Source organism: Hyperolius riggenbachi, chromosome 3, assembly GCF_040937935.1.
Source record: "Hyperolius riggenbachi isolate aHypRig1 chromosome 3, aHypRig1.pri, whole genome shotgun sequence".
NCBI lineage: Eukaryota > Metazoa > Chordata > Amphibia > Anura > Hyperoliidae > Hyperolius > Hyperolius riggenbachi.
In genome coordinates, this window is record NC_090648.1 from 56,506,265 (window position 1) to 56,520,061 (window position 13,797).

At 40.1% G+C, this 13,797-nt stretch overlaps 2 pseudogenes; both read left to right on the forward strand.

Annotated features, from left to right (window-relative positions):
* LOC137562108 (zinc finger protein 850-like) overlaps window positions 1–8,248 on the forward strand; it is a 44,737-nt pseudogene extending 36,489 nt beyond the window's left edge.
* Window positions 8,249–11,787: 3,539 nt separating this feature from the next.
* Window positions 11,788–13,797, forward strand: part of LOC137562109 (zinc finger protein 208-like) — a 250,675-nt pseudogene continuing 248,665 nt past the window's right edge.

Sequence of the window (13,797 nt, forward strand, 5' to 3'; positions counted from 1 at the left end):
AGCCAATCAGAAACCACCTCATGCTAGTGAATGGAGAAGGTGTGACTATAACTTGGGTCAGACCTTAGTCAGATAGAAGGATCACAGAGAGGTCACAGGAATACAGAGTACCAATACTACATCCTACCAGGTAACTATGACTACTCTGGTTTCCTTAGATGCAATAGTGGTGTAAATGCATAGTAGGATTATACACTATTGTATTATTTTTGTTTTTGTATTTTTAGGATGAAATATAAATTATATTAATACATTTGATATTATGCAAAATAGCCCTTTCCATGTGTGCCTCCTATAGCTGGTGCTGCCCAGTTCTAAGAGTCACACATGCATAGGACTGTTTTCAAAATTAAAACTTATTAACATGATTTATATTCCCTCTTCATGTGGGAGATTTATACTTTACAAATGGGAACCTGTCATTGTTATTATTTAGTATTTATATAGTGCCAACATCTTATGCAGCACTGTACAGAGTATATTGTCACTTAACTGTCCCTCCGTGGGGCTCACAATCTAATCCCTATCAGAGTCATATGTCTATATCGTGTAGTGTATGTATAGCAGTCTAGGGCCAATTTAGGGGGAAGCCAATTAACTTATCTGTATGTTTTTTGGGATGTGGGAAGAAACCGGAGTACTCGGAAGAAACCCACACAGACACAGGGAAAACATACAAACTCCTTGCAGATGTTGATCTGGGACCAGGGAACCGGCACTGCAAGGCGAGAGTGCTAACCATTGCGCCACTGTGGTGCCCGTGCTGTCATAGGAAAAACATTGAGTGTGGCTATAATGGATAGATTTCTTTTTTTGCTTGTGATCCAGTGATCAGGATATGTAACTTTTTATTAATCACTTCAGGACCGGCCGCCTAACCCCCCTTAAGGACCAGGGCAATTTGCATGGAGGAGGGGGGGGGGCACGTTTCGGGGGGTCGGGCGGGCGGATCCCGTCTGTGGCAGGCTGGGCATGGTGTCCCCCATGGAGGCATGTGTCCCCCCTGTAGCTGGCAGCCATCACTCACCTTCCAGGCTCCAGCAATTAGCCGCAGTAGCCACGTCTTCTCCAGCCGGCATCTCCGCTCCAAATGACGCACAGGTCAGGTCGCAGCTTGATAATGTCATCAAGCCGGGTCCCGGCGCTGACGTCAGACGGAGCAGAGATGCCCGCCACAGCAGAAGGGGGCGCTGATCGTTGCTGGAACAGCTCGGAGGTGAGTGGATCCTCTTCTTTTCCCCCCTACCACCGCAGTTGTCAAAGTGATCACTACGATCCGATGGCGATCGTAGTGATCACGTGATCAGCAGCCATACGCGATGGCTGCTGATCACTCGGGGGAGATAATTAATTAAATAGAGCGGTAATGGTGCCTTGTATATTGGTTAATGTCCCCGTATGATATAGGGTGGGGCCAACCCAAAGATAAATGGATATATAGCTATTTAGTAAAGAAAGGTTATGAGGCCACCATAATTATACCAATATGCAAAAATGAGTTTATTACAATAAGATACACTACAATACAAAGCACAATCCCTTAAATAGTCCCTCGAATAGTCTCAATACCCTCCCCATATTTAAAACCAAAACATGCGGAGCCTGTATCATGCATGAGTGGTCCACAACCTGTGCCTTAAATACAGATCAACAATCATGAGTTTAAGCCTGAAGGCTAAATATTCACCTCACAATCGCCCGCGCACACATTCACCTTCCAACCTGCCACCATGTCCAAATGTATAACGGGGGCCCCCACTGGTGGAGAATATGATGTCCAATTCTCAATTGATAAGTTCCGCTATAAGGAATCAAATCTCCGGATATCTTATCACCTCACAACCTTGGGTGTAATGCCTTTAGAAAGTATGGATGGGTCTCACCCGTGCACTGGTTCCTTTTCCGTATATTCAGTACCGCTTGTTCCGTTCAGCGTATGGAGGCCATGTACATGGTAGCTCCAGTATCCGCACAGATCACCGGAATAGATGACTCCTTTGCGTGTATAAACAACACGCGGACCACGCCAGCCACGCTGGTACCGGATACAGGATGGAGGCGGCCGCCAGAAGTGATGTCACTGGTATGCAACCACTCCGCCAGACAAGGCTCCGCCCACCGACGCGTTTCACGCCCACTTTGGGCGTTTCATCAGGGTGTGGCCTATACAGCCTTTGCATTCGCTTAAAAACAGTCCCGTAACTCCTCCTATTATGTTACCATAGCGACTAATAAACTTTGCCCGTTAGTTCATACGGAGGCTGCACTGGGTCACAAATACAAATAAGGCAGTTCCTATTGTTATAATGGACATAGCTTCCAGCGGGAGTTTCCTCAGGGTATCATTGCCATTGTAAAGGTAGATATATATATTTTTTGATCACTCAGAGCAAGTCCATGTACATAAAGATTTTTACCAACGCTAATGCGTGCATATTAAATATATTTCCGAAGGGGACAGTAGGGCAAGGCGGAATTCCGTATCTATTAGTGGCATAGTACAACAATCACTGCGGCACCATACACACTGCATGCATTACCCCTCAATATGCACTTTACAGCAAATTTACCTAAGATTTATTCCAAAACTATCTATATCTATTATGTCTCAGGAACGGGGATAAATCTAGTTCCGCATTTAGACCTAGGGGGGTCACTGTACCTAATTTAAAGATCCACATTGCTTCCTTGCAATAGAGAACCTCATCAAAGTCCCCCCTCCTCCCAGATATTTTTAATTTATATAATCCCTTCACCACTGTTCCCCTTAAGGAATTATCATGGTACTCCCTATAATGATCATATATTATCCCTGTGGCTTTTCCTCCTGTAATTTTTCCAAAATGTTCTAATATCCGCTCCTTCAAGCTTCTTTTTGTCTTGCCCACGTATATAAGTTTACATGGGCATTGAATTGAATATATTACTTTAGTGGTGTCACAATTAATAAATGACCTGATTGTAAACTCATTTTTTCCATCACTGCTATGAAAGATATTGGTGCGTTCAACATAAGGACATAATTTGCATTTTGAACATTTATACATTCCAACTGGTCTTCTACGATCCAGCCAAGTCGAGGGATTTCTCTGTATCTCACTATGTACTAAATAATCTCTTAAATTAGGTGCCCTTCTGGCAGTAATAAGGGGGCGTGGCCCCACAACTTTGGCAACCTCCTGATCAGCAATCAAAATGGGCCAAAATTTCGTAAGTAATTCATTCAACCCTTCCCAGTGGGCACCGAACCCGGTTATGAGCCGCGTATGTCCCCCTCCCTCCGCACTTCGCGGCACCCCCCTGGACTATTCGAGGGACTATTTAAGGGATTGTGCTTTGTATTGTAGTGTATCTTATTGTAATAAACTCATTTTTGCATATTGGTATAATTATGGTGGCCTCATAACCTTTCTTTACTAAATAGCTATATATCCACTCGGGGGAGATGCCAGCTGTCATATGACAGCCTTATCTCCCCTCTCCAGTGCGCACGATCGCGTCAGGACAGTTTGTTAACGCAGATGTTGAATCAACGTCTGGTCAGAACGGTAGCACCACCTGCTGGACGTTGATTCAACGTCCGTGGTCCCCAAAAGGTTAATTGTTCTCTTGTTTATGATTTTGAAAATGAACTGTAAATAACAACATTAGGCAAAACGAGATTTTGAAAATAACAAGTGCAAAAGAAAAGTCAATACATATGATCAAATGTCCATACAAAATTTTAAATGTATTTCTTATTATCTGTAAGAAGATTATGTAACATTGTAAAAGAGAGGTATAACAATCTAAAATTTCAGAGGGCAGTTATCAAATAAGGACAAAGGACTGACTGACAAGGGATCAAATTGAAGGAGAGGGCTGAAACCAAGTGGCAAGACTGCAAATCAATAAGTGGCACAGTGACATAACACAATAAAAACAAAAACAAAAAAACAAAATGAATAAGAAAACAAATAAAACATGGAAGAGAGGGTTAGCTTTTAGGATCAGATAGCTTATTGGTTTGGTGAAAGGCTACATAACTGGGTTCATCTATCTATCTATCTATCTATCTATCTATCTATCTATCTATCTATCTATCTATCTATCTATCTGTCTGTCTGTCTGTCTGTCTGTCTGTCTGTCTGTCTGTCTGTCTGTCTGTCTGTCTGTCTGTCTGTCTGTCTGTCTGTCTGTCTGTCTGTCTGTCTGTCTGTCTGTCTTTCTATCTATCTATCTATCTATCTAGTAAATTGGATATGTAAGAATTGGTGTTATGTATGATATGTAAGGGGGTGGTTACTGGTAGAAGCTATGCTATCTTAGTGGTAAGGCTGTAGAGTCTTGGAAAATGAGCTTAGCCTTTTAGTACATTTAGGGTACCTGACTAATAAGTAGGTTTGTTTTATGTGTACTAGGTTGTGGATTTAAACACTCTGTTAATTTTTGACTTGTGAATGTGGTATGCAGTTATAAAAAGCCTTCCAAATAAAAAAATGAAGCTTTTTAAACGTAATTCTATTTCCAGTTTCTTTAAGAGCTGAATGATGTTTACTAACAGCACAATTTGAGTGTGGTGGGGGGGGGGGGGGGGGGGGGGCTACTAGAACTAGAATTTTTTGTGACCATTAGTGTCAGATGTTTTATTTCACCAGAGTATAAAGGGAACCAGGGGTCAATAGGTATAGTAGGGAGAGTAGCAGGTTTGTGTAATAGAGGAGTATCAATATTACATTTTTGTGCATTAAATATTAAGAAGTTTATGAACTTAGTCACATTTGAACAGACGTGATTGACCTTATGATAGTAACACAAAAGAGCTGGTTTATTGTAGTTACAGGCAAAGGGTGTGGTTAAGTACTGTTGCTCTTTTAAAGATCCGAAATCAATTAAAAACTTAAAGGAGAAGGACTCATCAAAGGAAGTGAATGGTTATTTAGCCCACTGGGTGGGATGACGTCTTTGACACAAAATGTAAGATATATTATTGTCCCAGGGCCACATACAGTACATATTATGAATCTGACAACTCTGAACATCTTACAGACAGGTTTTAGACTAGTACATCTCTCATTAGGGAAATTTCACAGTTTCTTTTATTGTTCATAAAAGCACTCTCTGGCAAGGACATATGCAAAGATGCCAAGTAGCCTACTCATGGCACACTATTCTGATAGTACGCTAGGCATATATATAAAAGTGGTGTCGTGTGTAAAGTGGTGTGAATAAATTCGGGCATCATAATTGCCATTACTTTAAATATCTTTAATGATTTTATAATATCAGTTTAGCGCCAGTAATTTGCATGGTGCTATTGCTTAGGTGTCTCTAATACTTGCTAATGTTAAATAAACTCTAACCTCCTAACACTAACAAATCAAGCCTCTCTCTACCCTATTCCCTATTACTTCTTTATCTATGCCTAACCCTAACTTCTAACCAAATCCCTCTGGACTATTGCTAAGCCAAACACTAACCTCTAAGCCTATTCCCTAACACTAAGCCTCATCTAACTACACCAATCACTAATTACTATAGCTGAGCACCATAGTCGGTAACATTACTCGTCTACCCTGGTACCAATTGTGCACCCCACTACATGCTGCTCAGTCAGTTGGAGTTTGGTTATAAAATAACAGAACCCCTCTGCTCAATCAATCACTTGATATATGATAGCTGAAAATCTACATTTCTGTCCGCGGCTGGGCCCAATTTTATACACAGGCAATGTGTGCGCAAAATTAACTGCTTCACTGCACTTCTATTGAGGGAATGCATTTGAAAATAAAGGAAATCCTGAGAAAAGCCATGAGGACACAGACAAATCCAAAACCTGTTGGTGAGAGTTTCAGATCTGTCAGATAATAAATAATGCCTTCTGTAATGGTGGCCACCAATGTACTTGGTGACCACCAATCTTACCAAATCTATGTAGCAGAAGAGTAAACTGTGTGACTATACTGAATGGATACTTTAGACAGTCCTTTATATTACATAGAAATGGTAAGATTGGACAAAAAAGGATTTGATTATTTGTGGGCTCCTTAAACGAACATTCCCTTGAAAAAAGTAAGTTTTGGACTAGTCCATCTCCTCATGGGGGATTCTCAGGATTTTCTTTGTTTTTAAAAAAATTTAAAAGCATTTCTTGAATTGCTGACAAAATAGTAAGATACCAGCCAGCCTGCCTACTCACTTGCACACTATTTTTTCAGTTAGACTTAGCAACTGCTGTTCAGGAAATGCTTTTGAAAACAAAGAAGACCCTGAGAATCCCCCATGAGAAGAATTACTAGTTCAAACCCTGTCAATTCTGTCAGATTTTAACTTCTTACTTTTTTCGTTGGAGTGGTCCTTTAAAACTCATCAGCGTGGAAACTGCAAACGCTCTTTGCGTATACATTTTCCAGACACTAATATGCACATTTGTCTGTATTCTTTCCCAGTAACTAATTAAAGTCAATGAGAAATTGCATGCACAGTGTGAATTTGTGCTGGAAGATGTAATGATTTTTTCTTACGCATACAAAGATGTGAAAGCAATTTTACAATGTTTATATATAAATGTGAATCTCCATTGACTTACACTTTGCATGCAGTGATCTCATTGACACAAAATTGCATTTTACATTACATGAGAGAACCCTGCCTAAGTGACAGGTACATAGGAAAAAGTCATTCACAGTGCATTTTTACTCTTTGACAAATGCACCTTTTATATGTACAGTATATTTACTAATGTATTTCAAATGTTATAGTGGTCTTTTAATCTCCATATGGATCAAACAAGCCTACAAATAAAAAAATGTTTTTACTTAAAGCTATTCATATCACTAGTGGTGCCACGTACATCAGTGTCGTTTTTTTTTCTTTTAATAAATGGATTTGTAGTATGTTCACCAATGGTTGCCAGACTCCGAATTACATCTCCCTCCGAGTTGCGACAACTGGGAGGGGGAATAGTATTTAATACCGCCAGGGAGTTTAGCAGCAGCAGCAGAGAGAACCGTCATTCGGCCGAGATGGCCTGCACTCGAATGTACAATGTATGTAGACTTTTTTTCAACCCATATAACTACGTAACTGTGTCAGACTTTTTTCTTTCTTAGCAGCAACCATAAATGTGCCCTTTATATCTGTGTTGTTTATAAATTATAAATCTATTTATTGTTTGATACACTGTCCGAGCTTCTGGGAATATAGGAATAATGACATATAATACTTTTAATTGCAGGTGGGTTACAAACCTCAATTCTGCTCAACTCTGTGAATATTTTACAACAAAATGGATCTCCAGCAGCACATGATGAGTCACAGAGGAGATAAGCCACATCAGTGCTCAGAGTGTGGGAAAAGCTTCAGTTATCCATCACTGCTTCTTGAGCACCAGAGAAGTCACAGTGGGGAGAGGCCATTTTTCTGCTCAAAGTGTGGGAAACATTTCACTAAAAAGTCAAACCTTAAAATACACCAGAGAATCCACACTGAAGAGAAGCCATTTTCTTCCTCTGAATGTGAGAAATGTTTTATTGACAAGACACGCCTCATGACCCATCAGAGGATTCATACAGGAGAGAAGCCATTTTCCTGCTCAGAATGTGATACATCTTTCACTGAAAAGTCAGCCCTTAAAATACACCAGGTGATCCACTCTGGAGGGAAGCTATTCCCTTGCTTGGAATGTGGGAAATATTACAGCTCAAAAGTAATTCTTAAAACCCATCAGAGGATTCACACTGGAGAGAAACAACAGTTTTCTTGCTCAGAATGTGAAAAATCTTTCACTAGGAAATCAACCCTCATAGCACACCAGATGATACACACAGGAGAGAAGCAGTATTCCTGCTCGGAGTGTGGAAAATGTTTTACTTTTAAATCAAACCTTGTGGCTCATCAGGTGATCCATACAGGAGAGAAGCCATTTTCCTGCTCTAAATGCCGAAAAAGTTTTACCAGAAAATCAACCCTCATAGCTCACCAGAGGAATCACACTGGAGGGAATCCATTTCCTTGCTCTGAATGTGAGAAGTCCTTCAGCACTCAACAACTGTTCAATAATCATATCCGGATTCACACTGGAGAGAAGCCATATAAATGTACAGAGTGTGACAAATGCTTCCCACAGAAGGGACATCTTATTCAGCATCAGAGAACTCACACAGGAGAAAAGCCATTTTGCTGCTCACAATGTGGCAAGAGCTTCACACAACAGTCACATCTGAGAAGTCATCAGAAGATACATGAGCGAGTGGATGTCAGCCTGTAAACTGTTTTTAATAAGCATTTTGTTGTAGCATCACAGGATTAGGATGTTCGATAAGCATTAAAGATTCATTATTATTCACACACAGTAGAGTCCCCATTATCCAGAATGGGGGGAGGTCTGTGCTTGTTGGGCCAGTTGCTCAAGCAACCGACAAGCACATAAATCTGGTATCAGGCGATCCCCACTGGTGTCAGATACCGGGGAATAAGCTGTATATATTTTGGAAGCTTACCATACATACTTGAATACAACTTGACCTCTTGTATAAGTCGACTCCAATATTCAACCTTCTTAAGCTGGAATTTTTTTTATTGCCTCGAGTAGAAGTCTACCCAGGAAAGTTAATGGCTGCACTTGGGGATCAGGATTGGGGAGTCTGGGTATGAGGAGGGATTAATGACAACATTGCGTACTGTATTGTAGCCATTAACCCCTCCTGTCCCTTAAGTGAAGCCAATACCTTCTCCAGGCCCCCAAGTGCAGAAATGATTCTCTCCCTTTTATGCAGTCCAGTATTTCCCCCTCCCCTTTCCTTGTTAATTGTTGTGGCCGGGACTTTCAGACCTGTTTTGTCTTGGCATTTCCTTTATCAAGAAAGTGTCATTTAGCACTGGGTAAATTGCAAATGGGAATGTCACTAATAGTACACACATTTCTCAGTGTTGCCAGTGACTTATGTATAAGTCGACCCGTATACTTTTTTGAAGTAAATCAGACCTACATTTCTAGGACTTATACTCGAGTATATACAGCATATAGCTTCAGAAACCATGGACATACAGAGAGTATATTGTTTTTTTTGGTGATTTATCAAGAAAACTGAAGATGAAGCAAACTGTGATCTGCTGGTACACTAACATCTGACACATTTTTAAATATACTTGTACATTTTTTGCACAATGGACTGTAATAATAGAAGGATATCCATTTAATTAATGCTTTATGTTTGTGATTTACAAAAATGTATAAATCAGAATCCAGGTGTATGTATATTTATAAAATGTACATTTACAAGTGTAAAATACCTTATCATTTACTTTTTTCTTATTTCTCCGTCACTTACATTAGATTCTAAAAGACTAACAGATTTGGCAGGATTTGGACTAATCCATTTCCTCATAGGGGAATCCCCTATGATGAGATGGACTAGCTACAATTAACACAGGAAAAAAATATATTTCTTTTCAATCTGGGAGAATTGTACTCCTTATAAGTATGTGTACACACTGATTTTCAATGTTTTAATTTTTCCTGAGATTGTTCTTTTTTGATATGTAACTATCTCTTCCAATCTGTTGTCTGCATTCACTGAATGTGCCTTTGACATGGGAGACCAGGGTTCAAATCCTGGCTATGGTTTGTACCTATTCAGAAAGAAGTACTTGAGCATGACTTCCTAACACTGCAGGGTCGCCCCTTGCACCAGTGGCGTAAAAATAGGGGCTACAAACCCTGCATGTATGGGGGGGGGGCGGGACACCTCTGGGGCCTGTGCAGGGCCATTTTGGGGAGCAGGAGGTGTCACAGAATGAGGAGAGAGCATTGGCCCCCACATCAGTAGGGATAGGGTACACTTTCCCCTCCCTCACTTCTGGCTCCCCCCCTCCAGTATAAATCAGTGGTAGGAGTAGCGGCGGGCAGGAACACAAGCATAAAATGCTTCCACAGCGGAGGTCTGATATCTAAGTGCCACACGCTACTTCCTGTTTATCAGTAAGTAGTGTCAGACATCGGACCTCCACGGTGGAAGCATAGTATGCTTTATACTGGATTTATACTGGAGGGGGAGCGCTGAGGTGAGAGCCCAAGGTGAGGGAGGGATTGTGCCCCCCCCCACTGATGTGGGGGCCAATGCTCTCCCCTCATGCGGCAACCCCTCGTGCCCCCCAAAATGGCCCCAAGCGGACCCCAAAGGGGGAGGGGCATTCAATTCTTCACAGGGAGGACCAGTGATTTCTAGCTATGCTCCTGCCTTGTGCCTTAGTGGCTGCAGCTATTGAGCACTTTGAGTCTAACAGGAGAAAAGTGCTATACAAATGTTAGGATTATTATTATTAGGATTATGTGTGTGATTAAATGGTTTTAAAAAATGATGTCATTTTAGAGTTGAAATAATATTTTGGTCCCTTATTGACTAATGGTGGTGGGATAGTTAAACGTTTGCATAAGTTTTAATCTGATTACTTGTGTTTTAAATGTATTTTAATAAAACCTGTAATTTCTTTAGTATTTTTCTGTGCTGGATGTTGTATAAAATGTGCCTTTTAGACTGATTGCAAAAGCATCCTCTATTAAATAATACACCAAAGCAGGACTCACCAAACTGGGTTCTCCCATTAATTCAATCAACAGAACATACAAAAATGTTTTAGGGCTCTGAGGAAGGGAGAGTGGCCCTAAACATTGTACTGATCTTCCTATATGCTCCATTGATTGAGTAATTGTGATAGCCCCAGTTTCCTGCAATTGTGATAGCCCCAGTTTCACTGTACATAAATATGTAAGGATATATGGATGACAGGGTTGGGGCAATGCTTGGGATTTAAAGTAAAACACTGGGGCCAATATTTGGGGACATGGCATGGCAATATGTGTATAGAATATTAACCACTTCACCACTGAGGGGTTTTACCCCTTGAGCACCAGAGCAATTTTCACCTTTCAGCGCTCCTTCCATTCATTTGTCTATAACGTTATAATTACTTATCACAATGAAATGAACTATATCTTGTTCTTTTTGCCACCAATTAGGCTTTCTTTAGGTGGGACATTATGCCAAGAATTATTTTATTCTAAATGTGTTTTAATGGGAAAATAGGAAAAAATGTGGGAAAGAATGTATTATTTTTCAGTTTTCGGCCTTTATAGTTTTTAAATAATGCATGCTACTGTAATTAAAACCCATGAAATGTATTTGCCCTTTTGTCCCGGTTATAAAACTGTTGAAATTATGTCCCTATCACAATGTTTGGCGCCAATATTTTATTTGGAAATAAAGGTGCATTTTTTTTCAGTTGTGCGTCCATCCCTAATTATAAAGTAACAGTGTTATACCCTCTTGACATAAATATTTAAAAAGTTCACTCCCTAAGTTAACTATTTATGTATTTTTTTTAATTGTGATTTTTTTTTTAATTACAAAAAAAATAAAAATTGTGAAGTGTGGGAGGTAATGAGTTAATTTTTAGTGTATAACTAATATATTTGTATATGAAAAATGCTTTAGGGTGTAGTTTTACTATTTGGCCACAGTAAGTTTTTGTTTATGCGACCTGCAGGAAGTATGCTTGCAGGAAGGGTTAGGAGGCTGGGAAACTGTTATTTTTTTTCTTACAATGATCTTGTAGAAGCAGCTGATCATTGCGGGGGGTTAGATCAACGAACGGGAAAGGTTTTTCCCGTTCATTGATCTCCGGGCGAGCGGGCTGCGGCGTGCACGGCACACGCGGACGAGTGAGCGGGAGCACGGACAGCGGCGGGAGCGGCGAGAGGTGCGGATTTCTCCATCCCTGAGGGTGAAAGGATGAAGGGACGGAGAAATGGGGTAAAGTGGTTAATGATACTTGTACGTTGATATACAGAACTAGTTAGGGTTCAGGTTATGCCTGAGATTGACTTTATTTTGAGTACATACAGTATTAAAACAAAAGTTTTAGGCTAGTTTCACACATGGGCCTATAATGTTTTAGGTTAGTTTCACACATGGGCCCCCACTTTTTCTCCTGCGTTTTCTCCTAGGCAATATGTTCACACCTTGTCTACATTATACCTTTTTAAATCCCAGCAAGTAAGAAAATACTCAAAATAATTGTATTGTACTTTCTTGCCCTCTTTTTGGTACATTTTCAATTGCAAAGTGGTGAAAAGTTATTTTATAGAGAAGATTAAAAACTATCTCCTAGATGGAAACGCAGGAGAAAAACGGGTCCAGGTGTGATGCGATTTTAGTACAGTATGATGCCCCTACTGCATCTCATCACACTGCACAATTGCATACATTTTGACACATTGCGTTAACCAGGAAATGGGGGGCAAACAGTCTGAAAGCGTTGCAATTTTTTTCACAAGCTTTTAGACAGGAATAAGTTTGTAGGGATCGCTATACTGCTCTGATAAGCCACGCTGACTGTGATAAGGCACATTAACTCTGACAAGGCTCGCTATGCTACTCTGATAAGCCACGCTGGCTGTGATAAGGCACATTAACTCGGACAAGGCTTGCTAACTCTGATAAGGCACGTTAACTCTGATGAGGCACGTTAACTCTGATAAGGCACCCTAAGTGTACAGTAGGGGGAGCTGTAGTGATAGCGAATCAACCCCATCGTATAATGCAACAGAGCTACCGATATACATTTGCATAAAAACAATCTGCTCACTGAGAGCTAGTGTACTTTTCGGAGGCTTAACCATTATTACTTATTTTTCACATCTTGTACACCGTTCCCTGATTTGCTCAAACAACCCTAATAAATTCAAGGAATATATGCAGATGTCTATATCTAGGTTGGTGAGATAAAAAGGACAATGGGCTCAATTCATTAATCTGTGGTGCTAAATCAGTGCAGCTTAATGTGATAGAGCGCTTGTTAAACAGAAGAGCGGCCGATATGCACGCTTTACATAGCAGCAATCAGTGATTTGAAGGAGCATGCCTTCCTTAGTTTCATAGCAACGCATGTAACTTAAAAGGCGGGTGGTCCTGTGAAGTGTCACAACCGCGATACTTCACTAGGTGCCACCGCCGCTCCGCACGTGTGTACAACACTCCCGCCGCCATTTCCATTGGGATTCTGTGTTCAGCCATTGGGGAAGAGGACCGAGTGGTCCTCTACCCAATCGCAATGCCTTGAATGAATGGACGTGAACGCGATCAGCGGCCATGTCCATTCATAAAAACAGGAAACAGTCACAGTGTTGTTAAATGTAGAAAAAAGAAAAAGTGAACACTTCCTATAACGGGAAAGTGTTTACTAGCGCCATCTTGTGGCCCAAAAGTAAAATTACACATACAGGCACATACATACTTCCACAAAATACAAAAAAACAAACACTTGTAAAAAAAAATTGGTTTAAAAAAAAATACATAGATAGTTGCCTTAGGAACTCAGATTTTTTTTCATCTATATTTTATTAGGGAAAATTACTTTTACTTTGCTGCATAGGGTCTTGTAATTATGGACCGGAGAAAAAAAACAAAAACAAAAAAAACGGAAAAATAACTCCTATATTTCAAAATAATATATTGTCGCCATACATTGTGATAGGGACATAATTTAAACAGTTTAATAATCGGGACAACTGGGCTAATAAAATGTGTTGGTTTTATCCACAGGAGAATGTTTAATTTTAGAAACTATAATGTCCAAAAACTGAGAAATAATGAATTTTTTCCATTATTTTCTTATTTCTCCCATTAAAACACATTTAGAATAAAATAATTCTTAGCAAAATGTACTACCCTCAGAAAGCCTAATTGGTGGCGAAAAAAATAAGGTATAGATCAATTTGTTGTGATAAGTAGTCATAAAGTTATTAGGGAATAAAAG